This window comes from Eubalaena glacialis, chromosome 4 (assembly GCF_028564815.1).
Source record: "Eubalaena glacialis isolate mEubGla1 chromosome 4, mEubGla1.1.hap2.+ XY, whole genome shotgun sequence".
Lineage (NCBI taxonomy): Eukaryota > Metazoa > Chordata > Mammalia > Artiodactyla > Balaenidae > Eubalaena > Eubalaena glacialis.
Window position 1 is genome coordinate 87,843,487 of NC_083719.1, and position 10,651 is coordinate 87,854,137.

Sequence of the window (10,651 nt, forward strand, 5' to 3'; positions counted from 1 at the left end):
CTCTTTCTGTGAAAAATGCCTTTAATATTTTGATTGGGCCTGCATTGAATCTGTAGATTGCCTTGAGTAGCATGGTCATTTTAACAACATTAATTCTTCCATTCCATGAACACGATTTATTTTTCCATCCGTTTGTATTGTCCTCAATTTCTTTCATCAGTGTCTTAAAGTTTTCCAAGTACAGGTCTTTTACCTCCTTAGTTAGACTTATTTCTAGGCATTTTATTCTTTTTATCATGATGGTAAATGAAATTGTTTTCTGAATTTCTCTTTCTGATAGTTGTGTGTGTATAGAAATGCAAAAGGTTTCTGTATTTTAATTTTGTATTTTCCAACTTTACCAGATTCATTGATGAGCTCTAGTAGTTTTTTGGTGGTGTCTTTAGGATTTCCCATGTGTAGTATTATGTCATCAGCAAACAGTGACGGTTTTGCTTCTCCCTTTCCAATATGGGTGACTTTTATTTCTTTTTCTTGTCTGATTGCTGTGGCTAGGACTTCCAAAACTATGTTGAATAAAAGTGGCAAGAGTGGGTATCCTTGTCTTGTTCCTGATCTTAGAGGGAATACTTTCAGATTTTTACCACTGAGTATGATGTTAGCTGTGGCTTGTCATACATGAACCTTATTATGTTGATGTACGTCCCCCCATACCCCTTTTTGGAGAGTTTTTATCATAAACGGATGTTGAATTTTGTCAAAAGCTTTTTCTGCATCTATTGATAAGCTCATATGATTTTTATCCTTCAGTTTGTTAATGTGGTGTATCACACTGATTAATTTATGAATATCAAGCCACCTTTGCATCCCTGGGATAAATACCACTTGATTGTGGTGTATGATTCTTTTAATATATTGTTGAATTCAGTTTGCCAGTATTGTATTAAGGATTTTTGCATCTATGTTCATCAGTGATATTGGCCTGTAATTACTTTTTTGTGGCATCTTTGTCTGGTTTTGGTATCAGACTCATTGTAAAATGAGTTTAGAGGTGCTCCTTCCTCTGCAATTTTTTGGAATAGTTTGAGAAAGATAGGTGTTAATTCTCTAAATGTTTGGTAGAATTCCCCTGTGAAGCCATCTGGTTTTGGACTTTTGTTTGTTGGGAGTTTTATTTAAATTACTGATTCAATTTTATTACTAGTAATTGGTCTGTTGATATTTGCTATTTCTTCCTAGTTCAGTCATGGGAGATTGTACTTTCCTAGGAATATGTTCATTTCTTCTAGGTTGTCCATTTTATTGGTGTACAGTTGTTCGTAGTAATCTCTTACGATGCTTTGTATATCTATGGTGTTGGTTGTAACTCCTCTGTTTTCATTTCTGATTTTATTGACTTGGGCCCTCTCACTTTTTTTCCTGATGAGACTGTAAGGTTTTATCAATTTTGTTTATCTTTTTAAAGAATCAGCTCTTATATTCATTGATCTTTTCTATTGCTTTGTTTCAGTCTTTATTTCATTTATTTCTGCTCTATTTTTAAAAATTTATTTCCTTCTACTAACTTTGAGGGTTTTGTTGTTGTTGTCATTTTTCTTGTTCCTTTAGGTGTAAGTTTAGGTTGTTTATTTGAGATTTCTATTGTTTCCTGAGGTGGGTTTGTATAACTATAAACTTTCCTCTAAGAACTGCTTTTGCTGCATCCCAGGATTTTGGATTGTGTTTTCACTTTCATTTGGCTCCAGGTATTTTTTGATTGCTTCTTTGATTTCTTCAGTTATCCATTGGTTGTTTAGTAACATTTTGTTTAGCCTAAATGTGTTTGTGTGTTTTGCATTTTTTTTCTTATAGTTGATTGCTAGTCTCATAGCCTTGTGGCCAGAAAAAATTCTTGATATGATTTCAGTTTTCTTAAATTTACTCAGACTTTTTTGTGGCCTAGCATGTGATCTATTCTGGAGAATGTTCCATGTGTACTGCAAAAGATAGTGTATTCTGCTGCTTTTGAATGGAATGTTCTATATATATATCTATTAAGATCATCTGATCCATGTGTCATTTAAGGCCAGTGTTTAATTATTGATCTTCTGTCGTATGATCTATCCCTTGATATAAGTGGGGTCTTTAAGTCCCCCTACTATTACTATGTTACTGTTAATTTCTCCCTTTATGTCTGTGATGTATTCCGGTAGTGCACTCCCCTCTGGTCACCAGAGCTGTATGCTCCAGGGAGACCCCTATGTGACTGTGTAGGTCCTCCTGTTGTGCTGAGCTGATTAAGCATGGTGGTCTGGTAAGTGTGGCTAGCCCTTCATCTGGTTGGTTGACAGGCCTTGTCTTGTGTGGAGGCTACCCACTGCTGGTAGGCAGGGCTGTGTTATGAGATGGCTGGCTGTAGGGCCCTGGGGGATCCTAGGGCTAGTGCTGCCCCCTGATGGGCAGAGCAATGTTGTGAGTTGGCAGGTTGCAGGGTCAGGGTTCCAGTTCTAGTGTGGGCCTACTAGTGGGCAGGGCTGTTTCCTGACATGGCTGGCTGCATGTTCTGGCATGTCCTGAAGCTGGTGTCAGCTTGTTGGTGGGTGAAGCCAGATCCTAGGCCAGCTGGCTGACAGGCCCAAGGTATCCCAGAGCTGAGTGGGTGGGGCTGGGTCCTGACATGGCAGGCTGCAGGGTTGTGGTGGTCCTGGGTCTGGTGTCTGACTACTACTAAGTGAGGCCAGGTCCTGAGGCTAGTGCCAGGCCAGTGGTGGGCAAAGGCTGTTCCCAGGGTCTCTGGTTGCAGGACCCTGGGGGATCCCAGAGTTGGTGATGACCCACTGGTAGGTGGGTCCAGGTCCTGGGTCCTCTGGTGGTTGGGGCCAATTCACAGGGTGGCTGTGGGCACAGGAAGCCTTAAGGCAGCTGGCCTACTGGTGAGTGAGGCTGTGTCCCTGCTCAGCTAGCTCCTTGGCCTGAGACATTCCAGAACTGCTCCTGACAGGCTGTTGGGCAGGACCAGGTCCTGTGGCTGATAAGCTAGAGGGAGGACTCCAAAATGACACTTGCCAGCACTAGAGTCCTCGTGGTATAATGAACTCCCAAAATGGCTGTTTCCAGTGTCTGTCCCCAGGGTGAGCTCCACTTGCCTCCTGCCTCTCTGGGAGACTCTCCAAGATCAGCAGGTTGGTCTGACCCAGGCTCCTTTCATATTACTGCTTCTGCCTTGAGTCCTGGAGTATGTGAGATGTTGTGTGCACCCTGTAAAAGTGGAGTCTCTATCACAGCCCTCTGGGTCTCCTGAAAGTAAGCCCTACTGTCCTTCAAAGCCAAACATTCTGGGGGCTCTTCTTTCTGGTGTAGGACCCCCAGAGCTGGTGAGTCTGATGTGGGGCTTGGACCCCTCTCTCCTTGGGGAGAAATGCTGCATTGTAATTGCAATTATTCTCCCTGTTGTGAGTAGTCCTCCTGGAGGTATGGATCTTGACTGTATTGTGTTTCTGCCCTTCCTACCCTACTACTGTTTTATTTTGGTTTCTTCTTTATATCTTTAGTTGTAGAAGATCTTTTCTGTTCGTCTATCAGTCTTTCTCATCAGTAGTTGCTCTGTAAATAGTTGTAATTTTGATGTACCTGTGGGATGAGGTGAGCTCAGGATCTTCCCACTCCACCTTCTTGGCCATTCCTCTCTCCTGTACCACATCTTCTTTATCCATTAATCCAATGGACATTTAGTTTGCTTCCATGTCTTGGCTATTATAAATAATGTTGCAGTGAACATGGGAGTGCAGATATCTTTTTGAATTAGTGTTTTCATTTTCTTTGGATAAATACCCAGAACTGTAATTCTTGGATCATATGGTAGTTCTATTTTGTATTATTTGAGATACATCCATACACATTTCCATAGTGACTGCACCAATTTACATTCCCACCAACAGTGCACAGTGTTCCATTTTCTCCACATCTTCACCAACACTATTATTTCTTCTCTTTTTGATAATAGCCATTCTAACAGGTACAAGGTGATATCTCATTATAATTTTTGATTTGCATTTCCCTGATGATTAGTTGATGTTGGGAAACTTTTCATGTATCTCTTGGCCATCTGTATGTCTTCTTTGGAAAAATACCTACTCAGATCCTCTTCCCATTTTTTAATTGGATTGTTGGATTTTTTTGTTATGAAGTTCTACGAGTTCTTCATATATTTTGGACATTAACCCCTTATCAGATAATGGATTTGGAAACATTTTCTCGGTAGGTTGCTTTCCATCTTATTGATGGTTTCCTTTGCTGTGCAGAAATTTAGTTTGATATAGTCTACTTGTTTATTTTTGCTTTTATTGAAGAGACCAACTTTTCCCCATTGTATATTCTAGGCTACTTTGTCCATAAATTAATTGTCCATATATAGATGTGTTTATTGCTGGGCTCTCTATTCTATTCCATTGATCTTTGTGTCTATTTTGTAATAATATAATACTATTTTGATTACTATAGCTTCGTAATAGAATTTGAAATCCAAGTTTGTGATGCTTCCAGCTTTGTTCTTCTTTTCTGCCCCAAGTCACAGTACAGAGGCAGCAGATTGTTTGGGCTATTGAGGGTCTTTTGTGGTTCCATTAAATTTTAGGATTATTCAAGTTCTATGAAAAATGCCATTGGAATTTTGATAGTGATTGCATTGAATCTGTAGTTTGTTTTGGGTAGAATGGACATTTTAACAATATTAATTCTTGTAATCCATGAATACAAAATATCTTTCCATTTATTTGTGTCTTCTTCAGTTTCTTTCATCAGTGTCACAGTTTTTACTGTACAGGTCTTTCACCCACATGGTTAAATTTATTCCTGGGTATTTTACTCTTTTTGATGCAATGGTATGTGAGATTGTTTTCTTTTTTAATTTTATTTTTATAATTGACATATAACGTATTAGTTTCAGATGTACACCATAATGATTCTTTATTTGTATATATTGCAAAATAGTCACCACAATAAGGCTATATATCCATCACCCTATATATAGTTTAAAATTTTATTTTCCTTATGATGAGAACTTTTAAGATGTACTCTCTTAGCAACTTTCAAATATACAGTATAGTATTATTAGCTATAGTCAACATGCTATATATTACATCCCCATGACATTTATTTATTTTATTTTTTATTGAGGTAACATTGGTTTCTAACATTAGGTAAGTTTCATTTGTACATTATATTTCTACTTCTGTGTACCCTACAGTATGCTCACCACCAAAAATCTGGTTTCCATCTGTCACCATACAGTTGATCCCCTTTACCAGTTTCACCTTCCCCCAAACATTCCCCTTCTGATAACTACTACTCTGTTCTCTGTATCTATGTGTTTATTTTTGTTTGGTTTGGTTTGTTCATCTATTTTGTATTGTTTATCTTCTATTTTCCACATATGAGAGAAATCATATGGTTATTGACATAACATTTATTTTGTAACAGGAAGTTTATACCTTTTTAACTCCCAATCCATGAGCACTGTGTATGTTTCCATTTATTTGTGTCTTCTTCATTTTCTTTCATCAATGTCATAGTTTTCTGGGTACAGTTTTCACCTCCTTGTTTAAATTTATTCCTAGGTATTTTATTATTTTCGATGCAGTTGTAAATGGGATTGTTTTCTTTCATTTCTCTTTCTGAAAGTTCATTATTAGTGTATAGAAATGCAACAGATTTCAGTACACTGATTTTTTTATCCTGCAACATTACTGAATTCATTTATTAGTTCTAGTAGCTTTTGGTGTGGAGTCTTTAAGGTTTTCTAAATAATATCATGTCACTTGCAAATAGTGAAAGTCTTTCCAATTTGGTTGCCTTTTATCTCTTGTCTGATTGCTGTGGCTAGGACATCCAGTACTACATTGAATAAAAGTGGTGATAGTGGATATCCTTGTCTTGTTCCTCATCATAGAGGAAAAGCTTTAAACTTTTCATTGTTGAGTATGATGTTAGCTCTGGCCCTCATTATGTTGAGGTATATTCCCTCTATACCCAGTTTGTGGAGAGCTTTTATCATAAAAGGATGTTGAATTTTGTCAAAAGCTTTTTTCACATGTACTGAGATTATTGTATAATTTAATGCTTCATTTTGTTAATATGGTGTATCATATTGGTTAATTTGTGGGTATTATTAAACCATTCCTGCATTCTGGAATAAATCCCACTTGATCATGAGGTATGATCCTTTTAATATGTTGTTGAATTTTGTTTGCTAATATTTTGTAGAGGCTTTTTGCATCTATATTCATCAGGAATATTGGCCTGTTATTTTCTTTTTTTGTAATCTCTTTAATTTATTTTGGTATCAGGGTGATGTTGGCTTCATAGAATTAGTTTGGGGACATTCTTTCCTCTTCAATTTTTTGCAATAGTTTGAGAAAGAAAGTTAATAACTCTTCTTAAATGTTTGGTAGAATTCACCTGTGAAGCCATCTGGTCCTGAACTTTTGTTCATTGGGGTTTTTTTAATTGCTACTTCAATTTCATTACTGGTGATTGGTCTGTTCAGATTCTCTATTTCTTCCTGATTCAGTCTTGGAAACGTTATGTTTCTAGAAATTTATCCACTTCTTTTAGGTTTTTCAATTTGTTGGCGTATGATTGTTCATAATAATCTCTTGTGTTTCTTTTTATTCTGTGGTGTCATTTTTAACTTTTCCTCTTTCATTTCTTATTTATTTGGGCCCTCTGTCTTTTTTTCTTGATGAGTCTGGCTAAAGGCTTATCAATTTTGTTTATCTTTTCCAAGAAGCAGCTCTTAGTTTCACTGATCTTTTCTGTTGTTTCTTTTAGTCTCTATTTCATTTATTTCCACTCTGTTCTTTATTATTTCCATCCTTCTACTGACTTTGGGCTTTGTTTGTTCTTTTTTTTAGTTCATTTAGGTGTAAGTTTAGATTGTTTGAGATTTTTTTTATTTCCTGAAGTAGGCCTTCATCACTATAAACTTTCCTCCTACTACTTTTGCTGGATCTCATAGCTTTCTGGAACATTTTGTTTCCATTTTTATTTGTCTTGTTGCATCTTTTTTAATTTTCTTTTTGATATCTGTGACTCATTCGTTGTTTACCCTCAAATGTTTGTGTTTTTTCCAGTTTTCTTCTTTTAATTGATTTCTAGTTTCATACGGTTGTGGTCAGAATGGATGTTTGATATGATTTCAGTCTTTTATTGAGACTTTTTTTGTAGCCTAACATCTGATGTGTCCTGGAAAGTGTTCCAAGTGCACTTGAAAAGAATGTGCATTCTGCTGTTTTGGTTTGCAATGTTCTGCATACATATCTATTAAGTCCATCTGGACTAATGTGTCATTTAGGGCCAATGTTTCCTTTTTCATTTACTGTCTGGATGATGTATCCATGGAGGTAAGTGTGGTGTTAAAGTCCCTTACTACTGTTACTGTGTTATTGTCAATATCTCCCTTTAAGTCTGTTACTATTTGCTTTATGTATGTAAGTGATCTTATGTTGGGTATATAGATAGTTACAAGTGTTACATCCTCTTGTTAGATTGATCCCTTTATCATTATGTAATGCCCTTTTTGTCTCTTGTTATGGTCTTTGTTTTAATGTCCTCTATATCCACAATTCCACATCTGCAGATTCAACCCACTATGGATTTTGTAGTACTGTACTATTTAGTGAAAGAAATCCATATATAATTGGACCCATGCATTTCAAACTCCTGTTGTTCAAGGGTCAACTGTAATTATTTTAGATATAGATTATTTTGCTACTTACATCTTTAACCTTCATGGTAGCTTTATACATGGTTGATCCACTACCTTTACTGCAGGCATACTTTGAAGATATCGCAGATTTGATTCCAGATCACCAAGTAAAGCAAATACTGCAATGAAACCAGTCACACAAATTTTTGGTTTCACAGTGCATATAAAAGTTTTTACTCCATCATAGTCTATTAAATGTGCTGTAGAATTTTGTCTAAAAAATAAGGTACATATCTTAATATAAAAATACTTTATTTCTAAAAAAAGACTAACCATCGTCTGAACCTTCAGTGAGTCTCATCTTTTTGCTGGTGGATGGTGTGGCCTCAGTATTGATGGCTGCTGACTGATCAGGGTGATAGTTCCTGAAGGTTGGAGTGGCTGTAGCAATTTCTTAGAAGAAGACAATAATAAAGTTTGCCACATCAATTGACTCTTCTTTCCGTAAACGATTTCTCTGTAGCATGCAATACTGTTTGACAGCATTATACCCATACTAGAACTTATTTCAACATTGAAGTCAATCCTCTCAGACCTTACTGTTGCTTTATCAACTTAGCTTATGTAAAATTATGTAACATTCTAAATCCCTTGCTGTCATTTCAACAAATTTCACAGCAGCTTCACCTGGAATAGATTTTATCTCAAGAAACCACTTTCTTTGCTCATCCACAAGAAGCAGGTCCTTATGCATTCAAGTTTTATCATGAGATTGTAGCAGTTCAATCACATCTTCAGACTCCAGCTCTAATTCTAGTTCTCTTTCTATTTCTACCACATCTGTAGTGATTTCCTGTACTGTAAATCTTGAACCTTTGATGTTACCCATGAGGGTTGGAATAAACTTCTTCCAAACTCCTGTTAATGTTGATATTTTGACCTCTCCCCATGAATCATGAATGTTCTTACTGACATTGAAAATAGTGAATCCTGTTGAGAAGGTTTTCAATTAACTTTGCCCAGATCCATCAGAGGAATAACTATCTATAGCAGCTATAGAGTTATGAACTATATTTAAGACTTGAAAGTTGAAATTACTCCTTGATCCATGTGCTACAAAATAGATATTATGTTAGCAGGCATGAAAACAACATGAATTTCATTGTACATCTCCATCAGCATTCTGGGTGACCAGGTCCATTGTCAATGAGCAGTAATATTTTGAAAGAAATCTTTTTTTCTGGGCATTAGGTCTCAACAGTGGGCAAAAATATCCAGTAAACCATATTATAAACAGATGTACTGTCATCCAGGCTTTGTTGTTTCATTTATAGAGCATAGGCAGGGTAGATTTAGCATAATTCTTAAAGGGCCCTAGAATTTTTGGAATGTTAAATGAGCACTGGCTACAACTTCAAGTCACCAGCTGCCTTAGCCCCTAACAAGGCAGTCAGCCTGTCCTTTGAAGCTTGGAAGCCATGCATTGACTTCTCCTCTCTAGCAATGAAAGTCCTCGGTGCCATCTTCTTCCGATAGAAGGCTGTGTTTGTCTCCGTTGAAAATCTGTTGTTTACTGTACCCACCTTCATTAATGACCTTAGCTAGATCTTATGGAATGCTTGCTTCAGCTTCTACATCAGCACTTGCTGCTTCACTTTGCATTTTGATGTTATGGAAATGTCTTCTTTGCTTCACCTAATGAATCAACCTCTGTTAGCTTAGGATTTTACTTCTGCAGCTTCCTCACCTCTCTCATCCTTCATTGAATTGAAGAGAGTTAGGCTCTTGCTCCAGATTAGGCTTTGGCTTAAAGGAATGTTGTGGCTGGTTTGATCTTCTATCCAGGCCACTAAAACTTTCTCCATATCAACAATAAGGCTGTTTCACTTATCATTCATGTGTTCACTGGAGTAGCACTTTAAGTTTCTTTCAAGAACTTTTCCTTTGCATTTATAACTTATGCTGAAGTTAGGCCTCTTGCTCCAGTTAGCTTTTGACATGCCTTCCTCACCAAGCTTAATCAGTTCTAGTTTTTGATTTGAAGTGAGGGATATGTGACCCTTCCTTTCACTTGAACACTTAAAGGCCACTGTAGGGTTATTAATTGGCCTAATTTCAATATTGTTGTGTCTCAGGGAATAGGGAGGCCTGAGGTGAGGGAAAGAGATGGGGGGGATGGCTGGTTGGTGGAGCAGTCAGAACACACACATCGTTTATCAGTTTAAGTTCACTGTCTTATGTGGGTGCAGTTCAAGGAGCTCCAAAGCAGTTACAATAGTACCGTCAAAGATCACTGATCACAGATCACCATAACAAATAAAATAATAATGAAAATGTTTGAAATATTGTCAGAATTACCAAAATGTGGCACAGAAACATGAAACAAGCAAATGCTGTTAGAAAATGGTGCCAATGGACTTGCTTAATTCAGGGTTGCCTCAAACCTTCAATTTGTAAAATACCCAGTATCTACAAAGCACAATAAAGTCAAGTGCAGTAAAACAAGGCACACCTATATATGTTTGCCTTTACCAGTGAGAGTTTTTTCTTTCTTTATTTTCTGTTTCTAGTTATGGCCTTTTCTTTTCCATCTAAGGAAGTCCCTTAGCCATTTCTTTTAAGGCCAGGTTAGTGGTGACAAATTCCTTTAGCTTTTGCTGTCAGGAAACTCTTTATTTCTCCTTCAATTCTGAATGATAACCTTGTAGGGTAGAGCATTCTTCTTTGTAAGTTTTTTTTTCTTTTAATACTCTGAATATATTGTGCCAGTCCCTTTTGGCCTGTAAGATTTCTGCTGAAAAGTCAGCTGATAGTCTTCTGGGGGTTTCCTTGTATGTAACTAGTTGTTTTTCTCTTGCTGCTTTTAAGGTTCTCTCTTTACAATTAAAATGGTGAAAGTGAAAAATAATGTGTCTTGGTGTGGGTCTCTTTGGGTTCATCTTTTTTGGGACTCTCTGGTTCCTGGACTTTGATGTCTGTTTCCTTTACCAGGTTAGGGAAATTTTCAACCATTATTTCTTCAAATAG